Source organism: Rhinopithecus roxellana, chromosome 7, assembly GCF_007565055.1.
Source record: "Rhinopithecus roxellana isolate Shanxi Qingling chromosome 7, ASM756505v1, whole genome shotgun sequence".
NCBI classification, from domain to species: domain Eukaryota; kingdom Metazoa; phylum Chordata; class Mammalia; order Primates; family Cercopithecidae; genus Rhinopithecus; species Rhinopithecus roxellana.
Genome location: NC_044555.1, coordinates 138,519,419 through 138,543,762, shown reverse-complemented (window position 1 = coordinate 138,543,762; position 24,344 = coordinate 138,519,419). Strand labels below are relative to the sequence as shown.

At 37.8% G+C, this 24,344-nt stretch overlaps 1 protein-coding gene across 1 annotated transcript in view; it reads left to right on the top strand.

The window, feature by feature from the left end:
- The window catches only part of GABRA3 (gamma-aminobutyric acid type A receptor alpha3 subunit), a 338,987-nt gene that overhangs the window by 118,304 nt on the left and 196,339 nt on the right, over positions 1-24,344 (top strand). The gene's annotated exons all lie outside the window — the stretch shown is intronic.

The following is a 24,344-nucleotide window of genomic DNA, read 5'->3' as shown; positions in this document are numbered from 1 at the left end:
AACACTTGTCTGTTCTTACGTTCCAATATTGTTGACTTCTCCACCCTTAACTTCATTTTATTGTGAAATAAAAATACACATAGAAACATGCATAAAATATAAACATATAGTTTAATAATAATTCTCTTTGGTTTCAGAGACACTACAATTCTCTGGAATTTTGATTGGGTTCTCTAGAAACAGGGTATGAAACAAGGATTCTTGAGCAAATGATTTATTGAGAGGTCAGTTTCAACAGAAACCTGTAAGGAAGTAAGGGAAGGAAGATAGGGAAAGAGAAGAAGTAAAACAAAGGTGCAGCCTCAATTTGACCTCATGAGGAGAAATGGGGCATAAATGGCACTAAAAGATTTGTCCTACCTTGAGGCAAGGGACCCAGGCTTGTGTACTATCACCTCAATTAGTCTTTACCTGTGGATCCCCTGGAGAAAGGCATAGTCTTCCAGACATCTTAGGTGAGGCGACTCCCTTCCACAGATAGTAATTTTCCAAAGTAGCTGCAGGATAATTTCACTGGCCCAGTAAAAGGGATCCGAGAATAGTATTATACCAATAGCAAATACTACATCTGATTTTCTTTATACTTTTACAACTATGCTTTCTGCAATATTTTTCCACAATACTACACAGGCACATCAAAGACCTTTGTGATATAAAGATCTTTTTTAGTCTTCTTTTGTTCACCCCTCAGGTGTTTGTGTTTTTCCTTGTTTTGTTCTAGGCACACTTCTTACCCTACAGATCCCCTGAGTGATTTAATCAATTTCTATGATGTAGTTACCTTACATATGTAAATGCCAATGACTCCCATCTCAATCTTCATTCCAGACTTCTCTTGAATGTCAGACTTCTATATCCAACTGTCTACTGAACATGCCCACTTGGCTATTCCACACACTTCTTAAACTAAGCATGTCCATTGTATTTAATTATCTTCATCTCCCTCCCCCACCCTAAAGAACAAACATAACAAAACAAACAACAAACAGACAAAAATATTCCTCTTCCATTTTTTTCCCTGTTTTAGTCAGTGGTACCACTATGTACTCAGTTGCTCAAGCCAGAAACTTGGAATCATTTTTGCCGGTTTTCTACCCTTTACTCTCCAGATCGACTCAATCACCAAGATTTGTCATTTCTACCTCCCATATCTATTGGATTCATCTACTTTTTTCCAACTTTTCTGCTAGCACCCTAGTTTAGTCTGATGTTGTCTCCCACTTGGACCACTGCACGAACCTTGTCTTACTTCCTAAAATCTTGTTTCCATCCAAACTAACCTCCACTCTGTAACTATTTTTTTCTATAATGCATGTTTGGCCATACCTACCCTATTTAGAGCCCTTTCATGGTTTTCTGTTGTCCCTATAATAAGGTACAAACTTCTTAACATGATTTTATAAAACCCATTAGGACCCAGCTTCTACCCACCTTGCTAGCCTTATTTCTTAGTCTTTCTGCCACTAAACTCTGTTATTCAGCAATGTTAAACTCCTTTTAGACTTTAAAATCCCTTCTCATTCAAGGAATATCATTACTAGAAATGACTTCTTAGTCCTGCAATATTTCAATATTACACAAGGTATTTTATTCCTTGGTAGTGACTTTTTTCTTTATGGTTTTACATTTGGCTATTGTCCTATATTCTTGGAAGCATGCATCTTGAAGTAGGAAGTATTCCTAATTATTTTTGCAGGGTTGATTATCTTAATGTACTCTGAGTCTTTTCATCTTATATCAGCATTTTTACAGTAATCTCTGTGGCTGAGGCTGCAGAACTGGGCTTGTATGTCCTTAGAATCTTAGTATATAAGACTCTTTTTGTTCTTTCTTCCAAAATGGAAAATAAAACCAGTTCTGTTTTGTTAACTCCTCATGTATTTCACTTCACTGGGCCATGATAGATTCTAAATAAGATGAAGGTTCTAAATAAATGAACTTTACCACTTCAAGTGTTAAAGCCTTTTACATTTTAACTCTGATAATACAGTGTTCTAAAAATATATTGCATATTTTCTTATAATCCTAAACAAGGATTTTTTAAACAGAATAGTCCCATTTCTTTGTGACTTTTGGTCATCATAAAGAAAATTCACGGTTGCATGCCATGGCACATGCCTATAGTCACAGCTACTTGGGCGGCTGATACAGAAGGATCTCTTGAGCCCAGGAGTTCAAGGCCAGTCATGGCCACACAGTGACACTCTATCTCTAAAACAAACAAACAGAAACAAACAAAAAACTCTCAGGCACATGTTCATTATATTCATTTGAATCTTTTATTCTTTCTTTTTTTTGGAGATGGAGTCTCGCTCTGTCACCCGGGCTGGAGTGCAATGGCATGATCTCGGCTCACTGCAACTTCTGCGTCCTGGGTTCAAGCAGCTGGGATTACAGGCATGTGCCACCACACCCGGCTGATTTTTGTATTTTTAGTAGAGATGAGATTTCACCATGTTGGTCAGTCTGATCTCGAACTCCTGACCTTGTGATCTGCCCACTTCGGCCTTCCAAAGTCCTGGGATTACAGGTGTGAGCCACTGTGCCTGGCCAGTGTTAGTTCTTACGTCCCGTCTCCTGTTTACAATGGTTTGTTAGCATCCTGTTGTTGCTTAGAAAACCAGATAGCCTAGGTTTTTAGTAATTATGTCAAGGAGGAGGCCAAGAAATCCTACCTGAAAAAGCAGAGTGAAGTGCTTGATTTTAATAAAGAGGCAATACAATCACTGCATGTTTTCTTTCTTTCTTTCTTTCTTTTCTTTCTTTCTTTCTTTCTTTCTTTCTTTCTTTCTTTCTTTCTTTCTTTCTTTCTTTCTTTCTTTCTTTCTTTCTTTCTTTCTTTCTTTCTTTCTTTCTTTCTTTCTTTCTTTCTCTCTCTCTCTCTCTCTCTCTCTCTCTCTCTCTCTCTTTCTCTCTCTCTCTCCCTTCCTTCCTTCCGTCCTCCCTTCCTTCCTTTCCTTCTTTCTTTCTTTCTTTCTTCCACAGGATCTTACTCTGCTACCCAGGCCGGAATGCAGTGATGTGATCATAGCTCATTGTAACTTCAAACTTTCAAACTCCCGGGCTCACATGGTCACATGATCCTCCTGCCTGGGCCTCCTGAGTAGCTGGGACTACAGGTATAAGCCACCACACAAGGCTAACTTTTAAAATTATTTTGTAGAGATAGGGTCTCACTGTCTTGCCCAGGCTGATCTCAAACTCCTGACCTCAAAAGATCTTCCCACATCGACCTCCCAAAGTATTGGTATTACAGGTGTGGGCCACCACACCTGATCTCTGTTTCTTGAATTAGAAACACTTTTTTTCTTTACTTTCCTCCAAGCCCAGTGCAATTAATACTTTTGAGGCATGAGATTACTAAAATCATGGCTCAAATATTAGGGTTGTATTCTCCCGAATGTCTTTTGGGTAAATAATGAAATTAAGGCAGAAATAAAGAAATTTCTTGAAAGTAATGAGAACAAAGATACAAATACCAGAATCTCCGGGACATGGCTAAAGAGTGCTAAGAGGGAAGTTTATAGCACTAAATGCCCAAGTCAAAAAGTTACACAGATCTCAAATTAACAACCTAATGTCACCTAAAGGAACTAGAGAACCAAGAGGAAACCAACCCCAAAGCTAGCAAAAGACAAGAAATAACAAAAATCAGAGCTGAATTGAAGGAAATTGAGATGCACAAAAACATACAAAAGATTAAGTCCAGGGGTGTGTTCTTTGAAAGAATGAATGAGATGGATAGACCACTAGTTATTCTAATAAAGAGAAAAAGAAAAGATCCAAATAAACACAATCAGAGAAACAAAGAGGATGTTACTACTGACCCCAGAGAAATACAGAAAACCCTCAGAGACTACTATGAACATCTCTATGTGCACAAACTAGAAAACCGAGAAGAAATGGATAAATTCCTGGAAACATGCAACTTCCTAAGACTGAACCAGGAAGAAATTGAATCCCTGAACAGACCAATAACAAGTTCCAAAATTGAATCAGTAACAAAAAGCATACCAATCAGAAAAAGTCTAGGAACAAATGAATTCACAAATTCTACCAGATGTATAAAGAAGAACTGGTACCATTCCTACTGCAACTATTCCAAATAATTGAGGAGGAGGGACTCCTCCTTAACTCATTCTATGAGACCAGCATCATCCTGACACCAAAACCTGGTAGAGACACAACAAAAAAGAAAACTTTTGGCCAATATCCTTGAGGAACATAGATGCAAAAATCCTCAATAAAATGTAGCAAACCAAATCCAGTAGCATACCAAAAATTGAATCCACCATGATCAAGTAGACTTTATGCCTGGGATGCAAGGTTCGTTCAACATATGCAAATCAATAAATGTGATTCACCACATAAGTAGAACTAAAAACAAAAACACACATAATTATCTCAGTAGATGCATAAAAGGCTTTTGATAAAAATCAACATTATTTCATTAAAACAAAGGACTACAGGTATAAACCACCACCCAAACCAGGCATTGAAGGAACATACTTCAAAATAAAAAGGACATCTATGAAAAAACCCACAGCCAACAGCATATTGAATGGGCAAAAGCTGGAAGCATTCCCCTTGAAAGGCAGAACAAGACATGGATGCCCTCTCTCACTACTCCTATTCAACATGGTACTGAAGTCCTAGCCAGAGCAATCAGGCAAGAGAAAGATATAAAAGGCATACCAATTAAAAGATAGGGAGTCTAATTATCTCTGTTTGCAGACAATATGATTATATACCCAGAAAAGTCTCTGCCTAAAAGCTCCTTGATCTGATTTTAAAACTTCGGCAAAGTTTCAGGATGCAAAATTAATGTACACAAATCAGTAGCATCATACACCAACAACATCCAAGCTGAGAGCCAAATCAAAAACACAATCCGATTCATGCTAGCCATAAAAGAATAAAATACCTGTGAATACAGGTAACCAGGGTGGTGAAAGAGCTCTACAATAAGCATTACAACACACTGCTCAAAGAAATCAGAGATGACACAAACGAAAAAAATTCCATGTGCATGGATAGGAATAATCAATATTGTTAAAATGGCCATACTTCCAAAAGCAATTTACAGATTCAATGCTATTCCTATCAAACTACCAATGGCATTCTTTATAGAACTAGAAAAAAAACTATTTTAAAATGTATATGGAACCCCAAAAGAGCCCAAATAGCCAAGGTAATCCTAAGCAAAAAGAACAAAACTAGAGACATCACACTACCTGACTTCAAACTATACTATGGGGCTACAGTAAACAAAACAGCATGGTACCAGTACAAAAATAGACACATAGACCAAGGGAACAGAATAGAGAGCCCAGAAATAATGCGACAGACTTACAAACATCTGATCTTTCACAACGTTGACAAAAGCAAGCAATGGGGAAAGAAATCCCTAATCAATAAATGGTGCTGGGAAGGTGGATTAAAGACTTACATGTCAAACCTAAAGCTACAAAAACCCTGGAAGATAATCTAGAAAATATCATTCTAGACATAGGACCTGGCAAAAATTTCATGATGAAGACATGAAAAGCAATCTCAAGAAACCCAAAAATTGACAAATGGAACCTAATAAAATGAAAGAGCTTCTGCACAGCAAAAGAAACTATCAAGGGAGTAGATAGACAATCTACAGAATGGAAGAAAATATTTGTAAGGTATGCATCCAACAAAGGTCTAATATCCAGCATCTATAAGGAACTTAAACAAATTCACAAGCAAAGAACAACCCAATTAAAAAATCGGCAACAGACATGAACAGACACTCCTCAAAAGAAGACATTCTTTGTGGCAAACAAGCATACGAAAAAATGCTGAACATCACTGATCATTAGAGAAATGCAAATCAAAACCACAATGAGATACCATCTCATATCAATCTGAATGGCTATTATTAAAAAGTCAAACTATAACAGCTGCTGGTGAGGTTGCAGAGAATAGAAGAGAGAGCTCAGAAATAATGCTGCACACCTACAACTATCTCATACACTGCTGGTGGGAATGTAAATCAGTTCAACCATTGTGGAAAGCAGTTTGGTGATTTCTCAAAGAACTTAAAGTGGAATTACTATTTGACCCAGGAATCCCATTATTGGATATATATCCAAAGGAATATAACTCATTCTATCATAAAGACACATGAATGCATATGTTCATTGCAGCACTCTTCATAATAGCAAAGACATGGAACCAATCTAAATGCTCAATAAAGTGTATTAGATAAAAGAAATGTGGTACATATACACCATGGAATACTACGCAGTCATAAAAAAAGAATGAGATCATGTCATTTACAGCAACATGGATGCAGCTGGAGGCTATTATCCTGAGCAAACTAACACAGGAACAATAAACCAAATACTATGTGTTCTCACTTATAAGTGGGAGCTGAACATTGAGTACACATGGACACAAAGAAGGGAACAATAAACCCCAGGGCCTACTTGAGGGTAGAGTGTGGAAGGAGGGTGAGTATAAGAAAATTACCTGTTGGGTACTATGCTTATTACCTGGGTGACGAAATATCTGTACACCAAACCCTCATGACATACAATTTACCTACATAACAAACCTGCACATGTACTCCCGAAGCTAAAATAAAGCTGAAAAGAAAAATATTATTACAAAATTAGACTTGGCTAATCATAAAAAACACAAATATTAGGGTTGTCAATCTATTTGTATTTGCCATAAATAAAGGATCCAATATAATTTTAAAATATAGAGTTTTTGCTGACAGTTGTGGTACTTAAGAGCTGCTGCTTCTTTTTGATTGTTTGTTTCCATACTTTCTTAATTATGTTTTTGTATATTGAAAAAAATCCATTACTGCATTATTTTATCCAACTTGAGTGATTTATTCAATTAAACCACCTACATTGGCCGCCACAGCCATTTTAACAATCAACAGTGGTTTATTGACCACTACTTCGTATACTTCATGTGCTAGATGTAATAGTTCTCAACATTCAGTATTTGTAAGCAAGAAAGCAGGCTCCACATTTGAAGATTATGATTTGGTAGCTCTGGGAATAGTGCCTAAAATGCCCCAGATGATTCTGGTCTAAGGAATCTTTGGGGACACAGTTCCTGTTTTTAAGAAACTAGCAGTATAGTTTGGGATATGGGATTCTGGAACTTTAGAATAGCACCTATGAAAAAACCTGTAGAGAGTATATAATCTGATTTTTAAAATTTGTACATGAAGAAACTGAGGCTCAGAAAGGAAAATTGACTTTCTTACAATGAGTTAATAATATACCCAGGTCTAGAACACCAGTTTCTGATTCCCAGTCCTGCATTTTTGATAAAAAGCTAGAGAGAGTAATTTCAACTTCATATAATCAATGAATTTCCTATACTCCTGGTTCCTGGTCAAGTATTTTGACCGTTAGCAAATGGAATTATGTATGTGAACAATGTCAAGTTGAACTATTTTGAAACTGACATTTTTCTAGGTCAGAATGATCCAATATCAGCAATTTTCATAATGGGTCAACAAGTAAGTGCCTAAGCAGCAAATGCCAGGTCTGACTGCAATTTGTTGAATTTGTCAGGATCCCAGAGAATACAGATGGGACATTTCAATTATTTTAGGAGGATATATTTGCAGAGACTAATCATGAAGTTATGATCTAAGCGGAGGAAAACCACAAGGAATAGAGTGAGAACCTAAGGTGAACAGCACACATATCATGTAAATCAAGCTTTCTTAAGATGTGCAGAGATTTTTGGTGGAGGAAACAGCCAGCCTGAGAAGATTTCACAGGGAGAGAGCCAGGGAATTACATGCCCAGTCTTTTCGTCTTCCTATGATCTTCAGCCAAGGTGGCCAAACTCAAGTTGAAGCAAGAGGCTGATGGCACCTATAATGTAGTGCATAAAAATTAGCCTTCTAGGAAGGAGAACAGCATGGAGAATAGTGAAAAGGCAAACAAAATATGCTGCACACAAGACCGCGTATTTCCACACTACTAATAGAGTAGGGACCATGATTTGGGAGGAATATGACACTATATTAACATGTTTTCTGCATCAACATTATATGGTGGTGGGCCATGGTGACAGCTAATGCAGTGAACTGAAGAGGAGATGACTGGGGAGTTGCTTGTCTCCTTGTCATATCTACAGCCTGACTTGGTTCTACTATCTAAAGGTGTCAGTGCTTGTTAGCATCAGTATTCATCTTGAAAATGATTTTCTCAGTTCTCTTAATCTCAGAATAAACTGTCACCTGTGGCAACACATGTACTTACTTTTACTTGGAATATAAGTATGAAAAGTCCAAACCCTTCCATTTACATGTAATTTCTATTAAAGAATCAATGCATCAATACTCTTAGCATTTGATCATTAAATCTTAAAATTTCAGAACCAGACTTGGGACCTGAGAGGCTGTCAGTTCCTCGGCTCCTATCCTGGGAAAGAATCCCTCCTGCTTTATGGTTGATGATTCACCTACCAGTTTGAATCTCTGCAGTGATAAGCTGCATTATTACCACAGGGCATAGCTCCAGGGGTTAGAAAGTGCTTCCCATATTGAGCTGAAGTCCACCTTCTTCAAACACCTTCTAGTTATAGGGCCCTGTAACATTTCCAACATTTGCTTCTTTTTCCACATAGCAGCTTCCAGATATACTCCATGCTTTCTTGTCTGCAGGCTCACTCTCATTCGTTTGAACTACTCTCTTGGCATAATGTGGTTTTCCAGACATTGCTTCAAACAGGACACTTTCCCTAGTTATCTAATTTAGCTATTTTTTTGAAATTCGATTCCTTAGGCTTACTTATTCTATTATGCTCGTTTAAACTTTATATGCATAGAGTCCTATGTACCAAGCTCTATTCCAAGCTATTAATATATGTTGATTCATATAATCCTTATAACAGACATGAGAGCTAAGTTATGTTATTATTCATTTGCAGATAAAATGTGGAGACAGAGAGAGGTCAGGTAACCTGCAAAGCTCACATAGCTAGAAAATAGAAGAGTTAGGATTGTATATTTAGAAAACCCCATTGTCTCAGCCCAAAATCTCCTTAGGCTGGTAAGCAACTTCAGCAAAGTCTCAGGATACAAAGTCATTGTGCAAAAATCACTAGTATTTTTATACACTAATAACAGACAAACAGAGAGCCAAATCATGAGTGAACTCCCATTCACAATTGCTTCAAAGAGAATAAAATACCTAGGAATTCAACTTACAAGGGCTGTGAAGGACCTCTTCAAGGAGAACTACAAACCACTGCTTAATGAAATAAAAGAGGACACAAACAAATGGAAGAACATTCCATGCTCACGGATAGGAAGAATCAATATCGTGAAAATGGCCATACTGCCCAAGGTAGTTTGTAGATTCAATGCCATCCCCATTAAGCTACCAATGACTTTCTTCACATAACTGGAAAAAACCACTTTAAAGTTCATATGGAACCAAAAAAGACCCCACATTGCCAAGACAATCCTACGCCAAAAGAACAAAGCAGGAGGCATCACGCTACCTGACTTCAAACTATACTACAAGGCTACAGTAACCAAAACAGCATGGTACTGGTACCAAAACAGAGATGTAGACAAATGGAACAGAACAGAGCCCTCAGAAATAATACCACACATCTAAAACCATCTGATCTTTGACAAACCTGACAAAAACAAGAAATGGGGAAAGTATTCCCTATTTAATACATGGTGCTGGGAAAACTGACTAGCCATAAGTAGAAAGCTGAAACTGGATCCCTTCCTTACACCATATACAAAAATTAATTCAAGATGGATTAAAGACTTCAATGTTAGACCTAAAACCATAAAAACCCTAGAAGAAAACCTAGGCAATACGATTCAGGACATAGGCATGGGCAAGGACTTCATGACTAAAACAACAAAACCAATGGCAACAAAAGCCAAAATTGACAAATGGGATCTAATTAAACTAAAGAGCTTCTGCACAGCAAAAGAAACTACCATCAGAGTGAATAGGCAACCTACAGAATGGGAGAAAATTTTTGCAGTCTACTCATCTGACAAAAGGCTAATATCCAGAACCTACAAAGAACTCAAACAAATTTACAAGAAAAACAAACAACCCCATCAAAAAGTGGGCAAAGGATATGAACAGACACTTCTCAAAAGAAGACATTTATGCAGCCAACAGACACATGAAAAAATGCTCATCATCACTAGCCATCAGAGAAATGCAAATCAAAACCACAATGAGATACCATCTCACACCAGTTAGAATGGCGATCATTAAAAAGTCAGGAAACAACAGGTGCTGGAGAGGATGTGGAGAAATAGGAACTTTTTTTTTTTTTTTTTATTATACTTTAAGTTCTAGGGTACATGTGCATAACGTGCAGGTTTTTACATATGTATACCTATGCCATGTTGGTGTGCTGCACCCATCAACTCGTCGGCACCCATCAATTCATCATTTATATCATGTATAACTCCCCAATGCAATCCCTCCCTCCTCCCCCCTCCCCCCTCCCCATGATAGGCCCCAGTGCGTGATGTTCCCCTTCCCGAGTCCAAGTGATCTCATTGTTCAGTTCCCACCTATGAGTGAGAACATGCGGTGTTTGGTTTTCTGTTCTTGTGATAGTTTGCTAAGAATGATGGTTTCCAGCTGCATCCATGTCCCTACAAAGGACGCAAACTCATCCTTTTTTACGGCTGCATAGTATTCCATGGTGTATATGTGCCACATTTTCTTAATCCAGTCTGTCACAGATGGACATTTGGGTTGATTCCAAGTCTTTGCTATTGTGAATAGTGCCGCAATAAACATACGTGTACATGTGTCTTTGTAGTAGAATAATTTATAATCCTTTGGGTATATACCCAGTAGTGGGATGGCTGGGTCATATGGTACATCTAGTTCTAGATCCTTGAGGAATTGCCATACTGTTTTCCATAATGGTTGAACTAGTTTACAATCCCACCAACAGTGTAAAAGTGTTCCTATTTCTCCACATCCTCTCCAACACCTGTTGTTTCCTGACTTCTTAATGATTGCCATTCTAACTGGTGTGAGATGGTATCTCATTGTGGTTTTGATTTGCATTTCTCTGATGGCGAGTGATGATGAGCATTTTTTCATGTGTCTGTTGGCTGTATGAATATCTTCTTTTGAGAAATGTCTGTTCATATCCTTTGCCCACTTTTTGATGAGGTTGTTTGTTTTTTTCTCGTATATTTGTTTGAGTTCTTTGTAGATTCTGGATTAGCCCTTTGTCAGATGAGTAGGTTGCAAAAATTTTCTCCCATTCTGTAGGTTGCCTGTTCACTCTGATGGTAGTTTCTTTTCCTGTGCAAAAGCTCTTTAGTTTAATTAGATCCCATTTGTCAATTTTTGCTTTTGCTGCCGTTGCTTTTGGTGTTTTAGACATGAAGTCCTTGCCCATGCCTATGTCCTGAATGGTACTACCTAGATTTTCTTCTAGGGTTTTTATGGTATTAGGTCTAACATTTAAGTCTCTAATCCATCTGGAATTACAGCTGAATTCTACCAGAGGTAAAAGGAGGAGCTGGTACCATTCCTTCTGAAACTATTCCAATCAATAGAAAAAGAGGGAATCCTCCCTAACTCATTTTATGAGGCCAACATCATCCTGATACCAAAGCCTGGCAGAGACACAACAAAAAAAGAGAATTTTAGACCAATATCCCTGATGAACATTGATGCAAAAATTCTCAATAAAATACTGGCAAACCGGATTCAGCAGCACATCCAAAAGCTTATCCACCATGATCAAGTGGGCTTCATCCCTGGGATGCAAGGCTGGTTCAACATTCGCAAATCAATAAACATAATCCAGCATATAAACAGAACCAAAGACAAGAACCACATGATTATCTCAATAGATGCAGAAAAGGCTTTTGACAAAATTCAACAGCCCTTCATGCTAAAAACGCTCAATAAATTCGGTATTGATGGAACGTACCTCAAAATAATAAGAGCTATTTATGACAAACCCACAGCTAATATCATACTGAATGGGCAAAAACTGGAAAAATTCCCCTTGAAAACTGGCACAAGACAGGGATGCCCTCTCTCACCACTCCTATTCAACATAGTGTTGGAAGTTCTGGCTAGGGCGATCAGGCAAGAGAAAGAAATCAAGGGTATCCAGTTAGGAAAAGAAGAAGTCAAATTGTCCCTGTTTGCAGATGACATGATTGTATATTTAGAAAACCCCATCGTCTCAGCCCAAAATCTCCTTAAGCTGATAAGCAACTTCAGCAAAGTCTCAGGATACAAAATTAATGTGCAAAAATCACAAGCATTCTTATACACCAGTAACAGACAAGCAGAGAGCCAAATCAGGAATGAACTTCCATTCACAATTGCTTCAAAGAGAATAAAATACCTAGGAATTCAGCTTACAAGGGATGTAAAGGAACTCTTCAAGGAGAACTACAAACCACTGCTCAGTGAAATCAAAGAGGACACAAACAAATGGAAGAACATACCATGCTCATGGATAGGAAGAATCAATATCGTGAAAATGGCCATACTCCCCAAGGTTATTTATAGATTCAATGCCATCCCCATCAAGCTACCAATGAGTTTCTTCACAGAATTGCAAAAAACTGCTTTAAAGTTCATATGGAACCAAAAAAGAGCCCGCATTGCCAAGACAATCCTAAGTCAAGAGGACAAAGCTGGAGGCGTCACGCTACCTGACTTCAAACTATACTACAAGGCTACAGTAACCAAAACAGCATGGTACTGGTACCAAAACAGAGATATAGACCAATGGAACAGAACAGAGTCCTCAGAAATAATACCGCACATCTACAGCCATCTGATCTTTGACAAACCTGAGAGAAACAAGAAATGGGGAAAGGATTCCCTATTTAATAAATGGTGCTGGGAAAATTGGCTAGCCATAAGTAGAAAGCTGAAACTGGATCCTTTCCTTACCCCTTATACGAAGAATAGGAACACTTTTACACTGTTGGTGGGATTGTAAACTAGTTCAACCATTATGGAAAACAGTATGGCGATTCCCCAAGGATCTAGAACTAGATGTACCATATGACCCAGCCATCCCACTACTGGGTATATACCCAAAGGATTATAAATCCTGCTGCTATAAAGACACATGCACACGTATGTTTATTGCAGCACTATTCACAATAGCAAAGACTTGGAATCAACCCAAATGTCCATCAGTGACAGACTGGATTAAGAAAATGTGGCACATATACACCATGGAATACTATGCAGCCATAAAAAAGGATGAGTTTGTGTCCTTTGTAGGGACATGGATGCAGCTGGAAACCATCATTCTTAGCAAACTATCACAAGAAGAGAAAACCAAATACCACATGTTCTCACTCATAAGTGGGAACTGAACAATGAGATCACTTGGACTCGGGAAGGGGAACATCACACATCGGGGCCTATCATGGGTGGGGGGAGGGATGGCATTGGGAGTTATACATGATATAAATGACGAATTGATGGGTGCTGACGAGTTGATGGGTGCAGCACACCAACATGGCACAAGTATACATATGTAACAAACCTGCACGTTATGCACATGTACCCTAGAACTTAAAGTATAATTAAATAAAAGAAAAAAAAAAGTCAGGAAAAATCAGGTGCTGGAGAGGATGTGGAGAAATAGGAACACTTTTACACTGTTGGTGGGATTGTAAACTAATTCAACCATTTTGGAAGACAGTGTGGCAATTCCTCAAGGATCTAGAAGTAGAAATACCATTTGATCCAGCCATTCCATTACTGGGGCTATACCCAAAGGATTATAAATCATGCTGCTATAAAGGCACATGCACACGTATTTTTTTTTGTGGCACTGTTTGCAATAGCAAACACTTAGAACCAACCCAAATGTCCATCGATGACAGACTGGATTTAGAAAATGTGGCACATATACATCATGGAATAGTATGCAGCCATGAAAAAGGATGAGTTCATGTCCTTTGTAGGGACATGAATACAGCTGGAAACCATCGTTCTCAGCAAACTCTCACAAGAACAGAAAACCAAACACCGCATGATTTCACTCATAGGTGGAAATTGAACAATAAGAACACTTGGACACAGGAAGGGGAACATCACACACTGGGGCCTGTTGTGGGGTGAGGGGAGGGGCGAGGGGTAGCATTAGGAGATATACCTAATGTAAATGACAAGTTAATGGGTGCAGCACACCAACATGACCCATGTATACATATGTAACAAACCTGCATGTTGTGCACATGTACGTTAGAACATAAAGTATAATAATAATAAAAAAAAAAAGAAAATGGAAGAGTTAGGATTGAAACCCAGAAAGTTTGGCTCCAGAGTCCATGCTATTAATCATTATGATGTATTGCTTTTCCTGAGTTTGAATACTTTTAAGTAAGAATGAGGCACATGTCAATTTCTTTTTTTTTTAATTTTTTTTTTATTAATATACTTTAAGTTCTAGGGTGCATGTGCACAATGTGCAGGTTTCTTACATATGTATACATGTGTCATGTAGGTGTGCTGTATCCATTAACTCATCATTTACATTAGGTATATCTCCTAATGCTATCCCTTCCCCTGTCCCCTCCCCACAATGGGCCCCGGTGTGTGATGTTCCCCTTCCTGTGTCCAAGTGATCTCATTGTTCAATTCCCACCTATAAGTGAAAATATGCGGTATTTGGTTTTCTGTTCTTGCGATAGTTTGCTGAGAATGATGGTTTCCAGCTGCATCCATGTCCCTACAAAGGACGCAAACTCATCCTTTTTTATGGCTGCATAGTATTCCATGGTGTATATGTGCCACATTTTCTTAATCCAGTCTGTCACTGATGGACATTTGGGTTGATTCCAAGTCTTTGCTATTGTGAATGGTGCTGCAATAAACATACGTGTGCATGTGTCTTTATAGCAGCATGATTTATAATCCTTTGGGTATATCCCCAGTAAAGGGATGGCTGGGTCAAATGGTATTTCTAGTTCTAGATCTTTGAGGAATCACCATACTGTTTTCCACAATTGTTGAACTAGTTTACAGTCCCACCAACAGTGTAAAAGTGTTTCTATTTCTCCACATCCTCTCCAGCACCTGTTGTTTTCTAATTTTTTTAATGATTGCCATTCTAACTGGTGTGAGATGGTATCTCATTGTGGTTTTGATTTGCATTTCTCTGATGGCTAGTGATGATGAGCATTTTTTCATGTGTCTGTTGGCTGCATAAATGTCTTCTTTTGAGAAGTGTCTGTTCATATCCTTTGCCCACTTTTTGATGGGGTTCTTGGCTTTTTTCTTGTAAATTTGTTTGAGTTTTTTGTAGGTTCTGGATATTAGCCCTTTGTCAGATGAGTAGATTGCAAAACTTTTCTCCCATTCTGTAGGTTGCCTGTTCACTCTGATGGTAGTTTCTTTTGCTGTGCAGAAGCTCTTTAGTTTAATTAGATCCCATTTGTCAATTTTGGCTTTTGTTGTCGTTGCTTTTTGTGTTTTAGACATGAAGTCCTTGCCCATGCCTATGTCCTGAATCGTATTACCTAGGTTTTCTTCTAGGGTTTTTATGATATTAGGTCTAACATTTAAGTCTCTAATCCATCTTGAATTAATTTTCATATAAGGAGTAAGGAAAGGATCCAGTTTCAGCTTTCTACTTATGGCTAGCCAATTTTCCCAGCACCATTTATTAAATAGGGAGTCCTTTCCCCATTACTTGTTTTCGTCAGGTTTGTCAAAGATCAGATGGCTGTAGATGTGTGGTATTATTTCTGAGGGCTCTGTTCTGTTCCATTGGTCTATATCTCTGTTTTGGTACCAGTACCATGCTGTTTTGGTTAGTGTAGCCTTGTAGTATAGTTTGAAGTCAAGTAGCATGATGCCTCCAGCTTTGTTCTTTTGGCTTAGGATTGTCTTGGCAATGTGGATTCTTTTTTGATTCCATGTGAACTTTAAAGTAGTTTTTTCCAATTCTGTGAAGAAAGTCATTGGTAGCTTGATGGGAATGCCACTGAATCTATAAATTACCTTGGGCAGTGTGGCCGTTTTCACGATATTGATTCTTCCTATCCATGAGCGTGGAATATTCTTCCATTTGTTTGTGTCCTCTTTTATTTCGTTGAGCAGTGGTTTGTAATTCTGCTTGAAGAGGTCCTTCATATCCCTTGTAAGTTGGATTCCTAGGTATTTTATTCTCTTCAAAGCAATTGTGAATGGGAGTTCACTCATTTTTTGGCTCCCTGTTTGTCTGTTATTGGTGTATAAGAAAGCTTGTGATTTTTGCACATTGATTTTTTATCCTGAGACTTTGCTGAAGTTGCTTATCCGCTTAAGGAAATCAATTTTGTTGATTTTTTTTTCAAAAAACCAGCTCCTGGATTCATTGATTTTTTGAAGGGTTTTTTGTGTCTCCATCTCCTTCAGTTCTCCTCCGATCTTAGTTATTTCTTGCCTTCTGCTAGCTTTTGAATGTGTTTGCTCTTGCTTCTCTAGTTCTTTTAATTGTGATGTTAGGGTGTCAATTTTAGATCTTTCCTGCTTTCTCTTGTGGGCATTTAGTGCTATAAATTTCCCTCTACACACTGCTTTAAATGTGTCCCAGAGATTCTGATATGGTGTATCTTTGTTCTCATTGGTTTCAAAGAACATCTTTATTTCTGCCTTCATTTTGTTATGTACCCAGTAGTCATTCAGGAGCAGGTTGTTCAGTTTCCATGTGTTTGAGCGGTTTTGATTGAGTTTCTTAGTTGTGAGTTCTAGTTTGATTGCAGTGTGGTCTGAGAGACAGTTTGTTATAATTTCTGTTCTTGTACATTTGCTGAGGAGTGCTTTACTTCCAACTCTGTGTTCAATTTTGGAATAAGTGCGATGTGGTGCTGAGAAGAATGTATATTCTGTTGATTTGGGTTGGAGAGTTCTGTAGATGTCTATTAGGTCTGCTTGGTGCAGAGCTGAGTTCAATTCCTGGATATCCTTGTTAGCTTTCTGTCTCGTTGATCTGTCTAATGTTGACAGTGGGGTGCTTAAGTCCCCCATTATTATTGTATGGGAGTCTAATTCTCTTTGTAAGTCTCTAAGGACTTTATGAATCTGGGTGCTCCTGTATCGGGTGCATATATATTTTGGGTAGTTAGCTCTTCTTGTTGAATTGATCTCTTTACCATTATGCAATGGCCTTCTTTGTCTCTTTTGATCTTTGATGGTTTAAAGTCTGTTTTATCAGAGACTAGGATTGCAACCCCTGCTTTTTTTTGTTTTCCATTTGCTTGGTAGATCTTCCTCCATCCCTTTAGTTTGAGCCTATGTGTGTCTCTGCATGTGAGATGGGTCTCTTGAATACAGCAAACTGATGAGTCTTGACTCTCTATCCAGTTTGCCAGTCTGTGTCTTTTAATTGGAGCATTTAGTCCATTTACATTTAAGGCTAATATTGTTATGTGTGAACTTGATCCTGTCATCATGATATTAGCTGGTTATTTTGCTCGTTAGTTGATGTGGTTTCTTCCTAGCATTTTACATACACAAACATTTACTTACATATAGTAATCTCTCTGCCACTGAATTCTTAATATTTCAGCCACATAGCTGGGTACACCATGTTAAGATGGGGCAAGTGCATTTTTCTTATAGGACCTGGAGAAATAAGAAATATAATTTTATCCTACCATTTTCCCTTTTGAGGTGGAAGTGCAGAATTTGTAACAAAGAACATGGATGGACATGTGAGGCCACAATCAATGATACTTTGTAGGTGATGCTGTGGCTTCCTGTTGCATTATGTCAGGAGGCAAGGTTGTCTCAGTATGGCTGATACTGAATTTTATCACTTGCTTAGTGTGATGACTGTCAGGACTTTCCATTGTAAGGATATCAACCATCAGGATTAATTCAAAGTCTTTGAGCTGGTGGCCAGCTCATTGCTTTGATCATGGCTGTGGGTGTGGGGGTAAATAACAAATAATAGTAGGGGAGAGAATCTTTCTAGTACTTTAGTTTTCTCTTCTTTTGTGTCAAAAAATCTCTTTCCACATAAACAGTGTTATAAATCGTTCTCAGCTTGGCCTATTAATATCTGCTTAACCAGAAATGTTGCTGAAATAGTGCCCATGCATTGTCACTATGTTTACGGTCATTCAGATTAATTACGAGAAACAGCACTGCTTACTCTTGTCTAGAAAACTAGCTACCCTTTATGGCATTGTTTCAAAGGAAGAATGTACCCCTGCTTCTTTGCAAACTTTGGTTCATGACACATTTTAAGTTGCGATATGTCTGCTTATGGTCACGTGGAATCATATCTTTAAGGTCTACTAGCTTATTTTATCATTCACAACATACACTAATTAAATATTTATCTTTTTTTGTGAAACAGTGGCTTTCAGTTACTAAGATGGCATGAAGGACTTGGTCTTTATTTTCCCATGTGGGTAGGTGTGTCTCAAGTCAGTACCTCTGTAGTTTTATTACCAGTCCATAGAAGCTATTTCAGAAAAGAACAGCTGTCTTTTTCAGATGGATTTGGCATATTCTAGCCAAAATCAGGTTAGTTCTTCTCTTTTTTTTGTTCTTCAAGAAGCTTCTGTAAAGAGAAAGTGTGCTATTGAATTCTAGGTGTTTCTCATTTCCTCGCTAGTATATAACTGACATCCTTAGTGCTGAATCTTTAGTTGAACATTTCCGCTTGTAGGAAAGACTGGCCTTGCAAAATGAAAATATGAGGAATATTGGGAAATGGTGAGTAATCTGATTTGCCTGTGATTGCTGGTCAGAAAGAGAAGTAATAGAATTTGCAACTGTAAAAGTATATCGGGAACAGATTGCAGAAGGCCATGAGTGTCAGGCTTAGGTGTTGGAATTTTATTCGGTTAGCTATGAAGAGTTATGAAAGGTTTGTGAGCGATGCAGAGACATAATCTGCTCAGGAATTCCAAATTTTTATTATTTTAAAAAATCTGCTCTTTCCCAGGAGATATATGGTATAGGAAAAATGCCATCCTTTTAATGAAGTAAATCTCTTTCCTCTTTGGGATGTTGTATGAACTGCATCAGCAATTCGACATTTGTGCCTCTCCTGCTTTCCCTTAGCGTAAACACACCAGGATCCTCAATGAAGGATGTTGGCAGTGACAGCATTAGTTTAACAACTTCATTGAGGATTCTCTAGATGGTCAGTGATCTTGACTTTCTCCTATAGCCTAAAAGATAATATATTTTAAAGATTTTTCATTGCATTTTCAGGAGTTTGGGGGGAAGTTAATGAACAACTTTCATTTACAAAACAATTTTGTATTCATTTATTATCTTATTTACTTATTTATTTCCAAAGTTTTCTAATGTAGGTTATTGTTATCCCCATTTTACATATATATCCCCATTTTACATATCCCCATTTTACATATTTTACATATATTTACAGGCATACCTCATTTGATTGTGCTTCGCTTTATTGTGCTTTGTGGATAGCATTTGTTTTACAAATTGAAGGTTTGTGTCAGCCCTGTGTTGAGTGAGTCTATTGGTGTCATTTTTCCAACAGCATGTGCCCACTTTGTCTCTTGCCACATTTTGGTCATTCTTGCAAATTTTCAAAGTTTTCATTATTTTTTCTGTTATGGTGATCTGTGATCGGTAATCTTTGATGTTATTATTTTAATTGTTTTGGGGCACCATGAATTCCACTCATGTAAGACAGTGTACTTAATTGGTAAATATTGTGTTTGCTCTGACTGAGTATTCCACTGAAGGGCCATTCCCCTGTCTCTCTCCCTCTCCTTAGGCCTTCCTTCTCCCTGAGATACAACAATATTGAAAATAGGCCAATTAGTAGCCCTACATAGCCTCTAATTTTCAAGTGAAATAAAAAGTTACATGGCTCTCACTTTAAATCAAAAGCTAGAAATGATTAAGCTTAGTAAGGAAGGCATGACAAAAGCTGAGATACTCTAAAAGGTAGGCCTTTTGTGGCAAGCAGTTAGCCAAGTTGTCAATGCGAATGAAAGGCTTTTGAAGGAAATTAAAAATGTTACTCCAGTGAGCACATAAATGATAAGAAAGTGAAACAGCCTTATTGCGAATATGGAGAAAGTTTTAGTGGATAGAAGATCAAGCCAGACACAACATTCCCTTCAAGCAAAGCCTAATTCAGAGCAGTGCTATAACTCTCTTCAGTTCTATGAAGACTGGGAGAGATAAAGAAGCTGCAGAAAAAGTTTGAAGCTAGTGGAGGTTGGTTCATGAGGTTTAAGGAAAGAAGCCATCTCCATAACATAAAATGCAAGGTGAAACACAAGTGCTGACGGAGGAGCTGCAGCAAGTTCTCCAGAAGATCTAGCTACGATAATTGATAAAGGTGGCTACACGAATAACACATTTTGGTAGATGAAACATCCTTCTATTGGAAGAAGATGTCTTTCAGGACTTTAATAGCTAGAGACAAGAAGTAAATGCCTGACTTTGAAGCGTCAAAGCAGTGGCTGACTCTTTTGTCAGGGGCAAATGCAGTTGGTGACTTTAAGCTGGAGCCCATTGCTCATTTACTATTCTGAAAATCCTAGGACCCTTAAGAATTATGCTAAATCCACTCTCTCTATGCTCTGTAAATGAAATAACAAAGCCTGAATGACAGCACATCTGTTTATAGCATGATTTACTGAATATTTTAAGCACACTGTTGCAGTCTTCTTCCCAGGAAAAAATACTCCTTTTGAAATGTTATTTTTCTTTTCTTTTTTTTTTTTTTTTTTTTTTTTTTTTTTTTTTTTTTTTGCTATGAGAATACTTTATTAGGTAAAATCGTATACTATAAAAATGCTTTAAAATGCAGCAGAAGGAGAGGCGAAGACACGAACAAGTGCATAGTGACACATAGCAGTCAGAACACAGTAAAGAATCCACACTGCTTCCCCCCTTTATCTAGAGAAAAGGAAAGTTCCAGCCCACCTCCTCCTCAGCATATTCCTCAGACTCCTCCTCCTCGGCCCTGGCATCCTGATACTGCTGATACTCAGAAACCAGGTCGTTCATGTTGCTTTCCGCCTCCGTAAATTCCATCTCATCCATCCCCTCGCCGGTATACCAATGGAGGAAGGCCTTGCGCCGGAACATCGCTGTAAACTGCTCTGAGACACGCTTGAAAAGTTCCTGGATGGCCGTGTTGTTCCCAATGAAGGTGGCTGACATGACAATGCACCTGGTCACCCAAGAGCTTTGCTTTGATGGAGCTGTGCAAGATGAATGTTTACAATACAACATCCATTCTTCAGCCCATTGATCAAGAAGAAATTTTGACTTTCAAGTTTTATTATTTAAGAAATACATTTCATAAGGTTATAGCTTCCATAGATAGTAATTCTTATGATGGATCCAAGAAAAGTCAAATGAAAACCTTCTGGAAATGATTTACCTTTCTGGATGCCACTAAGAGCATTCGTGATTCAGGGGAATAGGTCAAAATACAAACATTAACAGGAGTGTGGAAGAAGTTCGTTCCAGTCATCATGGGTGACTTTGACGGGTTGAAGACTTCAGTGGAGGAAGTAACTGCAGATGTGGTGGAAATAGCAAGAAAACTATAATTAGAAGTGGAGCCTAAAGTTGTGACTGAACTGCTGCAGTCTCATGAAAAATCTTGAAGGGATGAGTTGCTTCTTACAAACGAGCAATGAGAGTGGTTTCTTGATATGGAATCTACTCCTAGTGAAGATTCTGTGAATATTGTTGAAATGACAACAAAGGATTTAGAATATTACATAAATTTAGTTGATAAAGCAGTGTCAGGGTTTAAGAGCATTGGCTCCAATTTTGAAAGAAGTTCTGCTGTGGGTAAAATGGTACCAAACAGCATCACATGCTGAAGATAAATCCTTTGTGAAAAGAAGAGTCAATTGATGAGGCAAACTTCATTGTCTTATTTTAAGAAATTGCTGCCACAGCTGCCCCAGTCTTTAGCAACCACTACCCTGATTGGTCAGCAGCCGTCTGCACTGAGGCAAAACCTTCTCCTAGCAAGAAGATTATGACTTGTTGAAGCCTGAGATGATCGTTAGCATTTTTAGCAATAAAGTGTTTTTAATTAAGATATGTAAATTGTTTTCTAGACATAATGCTATTGAACACTTCATAGGGTGCTATACAATATAAACATAACTTTTATATGCACTGGGAAACCAAAATATTTGTAACTCACTTAATTGTGATATTTGCTTTATTGCAGTGGCCTGGAACCAAACTCACAATATCCCTGAGATATGCCTGTAGGTCTCACAGTCAGTTAGTGGCAGAGACAGAACTAAATTCCAGTCATTTGATTCTAGTCCTGTGAATTTGCCACTGATCCATCTTTAAGGCTAGGAAAATGACTAAACTTGCATAACCTTCAGATAGTGTATTGGTAACATCATTTTCATTTTTTAATGGTGAATTATTATTATTATCATATTTTATCTAACCAGTAGTGGCAAATATGAGGTGCAATGGACATGTTTTAGTGTCACTCTCACTAACTTGATAAGCATATAGCATCAAGCAATTCGTTTCTCTCTTTGGTGTTGGTGTCTTAGGTGTCTCATGTGTAAAATGAAGGGAGAGAATTATACAATCTCTAAGGTTCTCCATAATTCTGACATGCCATGATTCCTTTTTTCCCCAAACTACCTTTGAATTCAACATTGCAATTTAGTTACGGAAGAAGAAAGAGTTCTATTTAGGCTGCAGATTAAATCAGCTTCCCCACACAATAATTTAGTGCACATTAGGAGAAAAAAATCAATAATAAAGAATAAAACCATAGAGCAATATATTGAAAATAATTTGGGGATGATATTTAGCATTGATTTTTATTTATTTATTTAGTTTTTTTGAGACAGGGTCTTGCTCTGTTGCCCAGGCTGGAGCGCAGTAGTGTGATCTCAGCTCACTGCAACCTCCACTTCCCGGGCTCAAGTAATCTTCCAACCTCAGCCTCCCCAGTAAATGGGACTACAGATGTGTCACCATGTCTAGCTAATTTTTGTGCTTTTGGTAGAGACAGGATTTTGCCATATTGTCCAGACTGGTCACAAGCTAGCATTGCTTTTTGACTTAAAAGTTTTCTACATTTTGATGAAGAATGATGCTAAGATATCAACAGTCAGCAGGAGGAAATGGAAATGCATTCTCATGGAAGCTAGTATTTCAGTAAGAGAGAAAGCACAGTGTATTGGTCTTATATTCAGGATTTTAAAGAATTAATTTTTCATTTTTGTGGGTACATCATAGGTATATATATTTATGGGGTGCATGAGATATTTTGATACAGGCATGCAATATGAAATAATCACATCATGGAAAATGTGGTATCTATCACCTCAAGCATTTATCCTTTGTGTTAAAGCAATCCAATTAGTTATTCTAAAATGTACAATTAAATTATTACTACTGATGTCACCCTTTGTGCTATCAAATACTAAGTCTCATTATTTCTATTATTTTATACACATTAATCATCCCCACTTGTCCTCAACCACTCCACTATCCTTCCCAACCTCTAGTGACAATGCTTCCACTGTCTATATCCATGAGTTCAATTGTTTTAATTTTTAGCTCCCACAAATAAATGACAACATGCAATTTTTGTCTTTCTGTGCCTGGCTTATTTCACTTAGCATAATGATCTCCAGTTTCATCCACGTTTTGCAAATGATAGGATCTCATTATTTTTATGACTGAATAGCACTCTATGGTGTACATGTATCACATTTTCTTTGTCCAGTCATCTGTTATGGATATTTAGGTTGCCTCCAAATCTTACCTATTGTGAACAGTCCTGTGACAAACATGGGTGTGCAGATACCTCTTCAATATACTGATTTCCTTTCTTTTGGGTATATACCCAGCAATGGGATTGCTGGATCATATGGCAGCTCTATTTTTAATATTTTGAGGAACCTCCAAAGTCTTCTCCATAGTGGTTGTGCTAATTTACATTCCCACCAACAGTGTATGAGGGTTCCCTTTCCTCTACATTCTCATCAGCATTTGTTATTTCCTGTCTTTTGGATATAAGCCATTTTATCTGGGGTGAGATGATATGTTATTGTAGTTGTGATCTGCATTTCTCTGATGATCAGTGATGTTAAGCACCTTTTCATATGCCTGTTTGTCATTTGTGTGTATTCTTTTGAGAAATGTCTATTCAAATATTCTGCCCATTTTTAATTGGATTATTATACTTTTTTCCTACAGATTTCTTTGAGCTCTTTTTCTATTCTGGTTATTAATTCTTTGTCAGATGAATAGTTTGCAAATATTTTCTCCCATTCTGTAGGTTGTCCCCTCAGTTCGTTGATTGCTTCCTTTGCTGTGAAGAAGCTTTGTAATTTG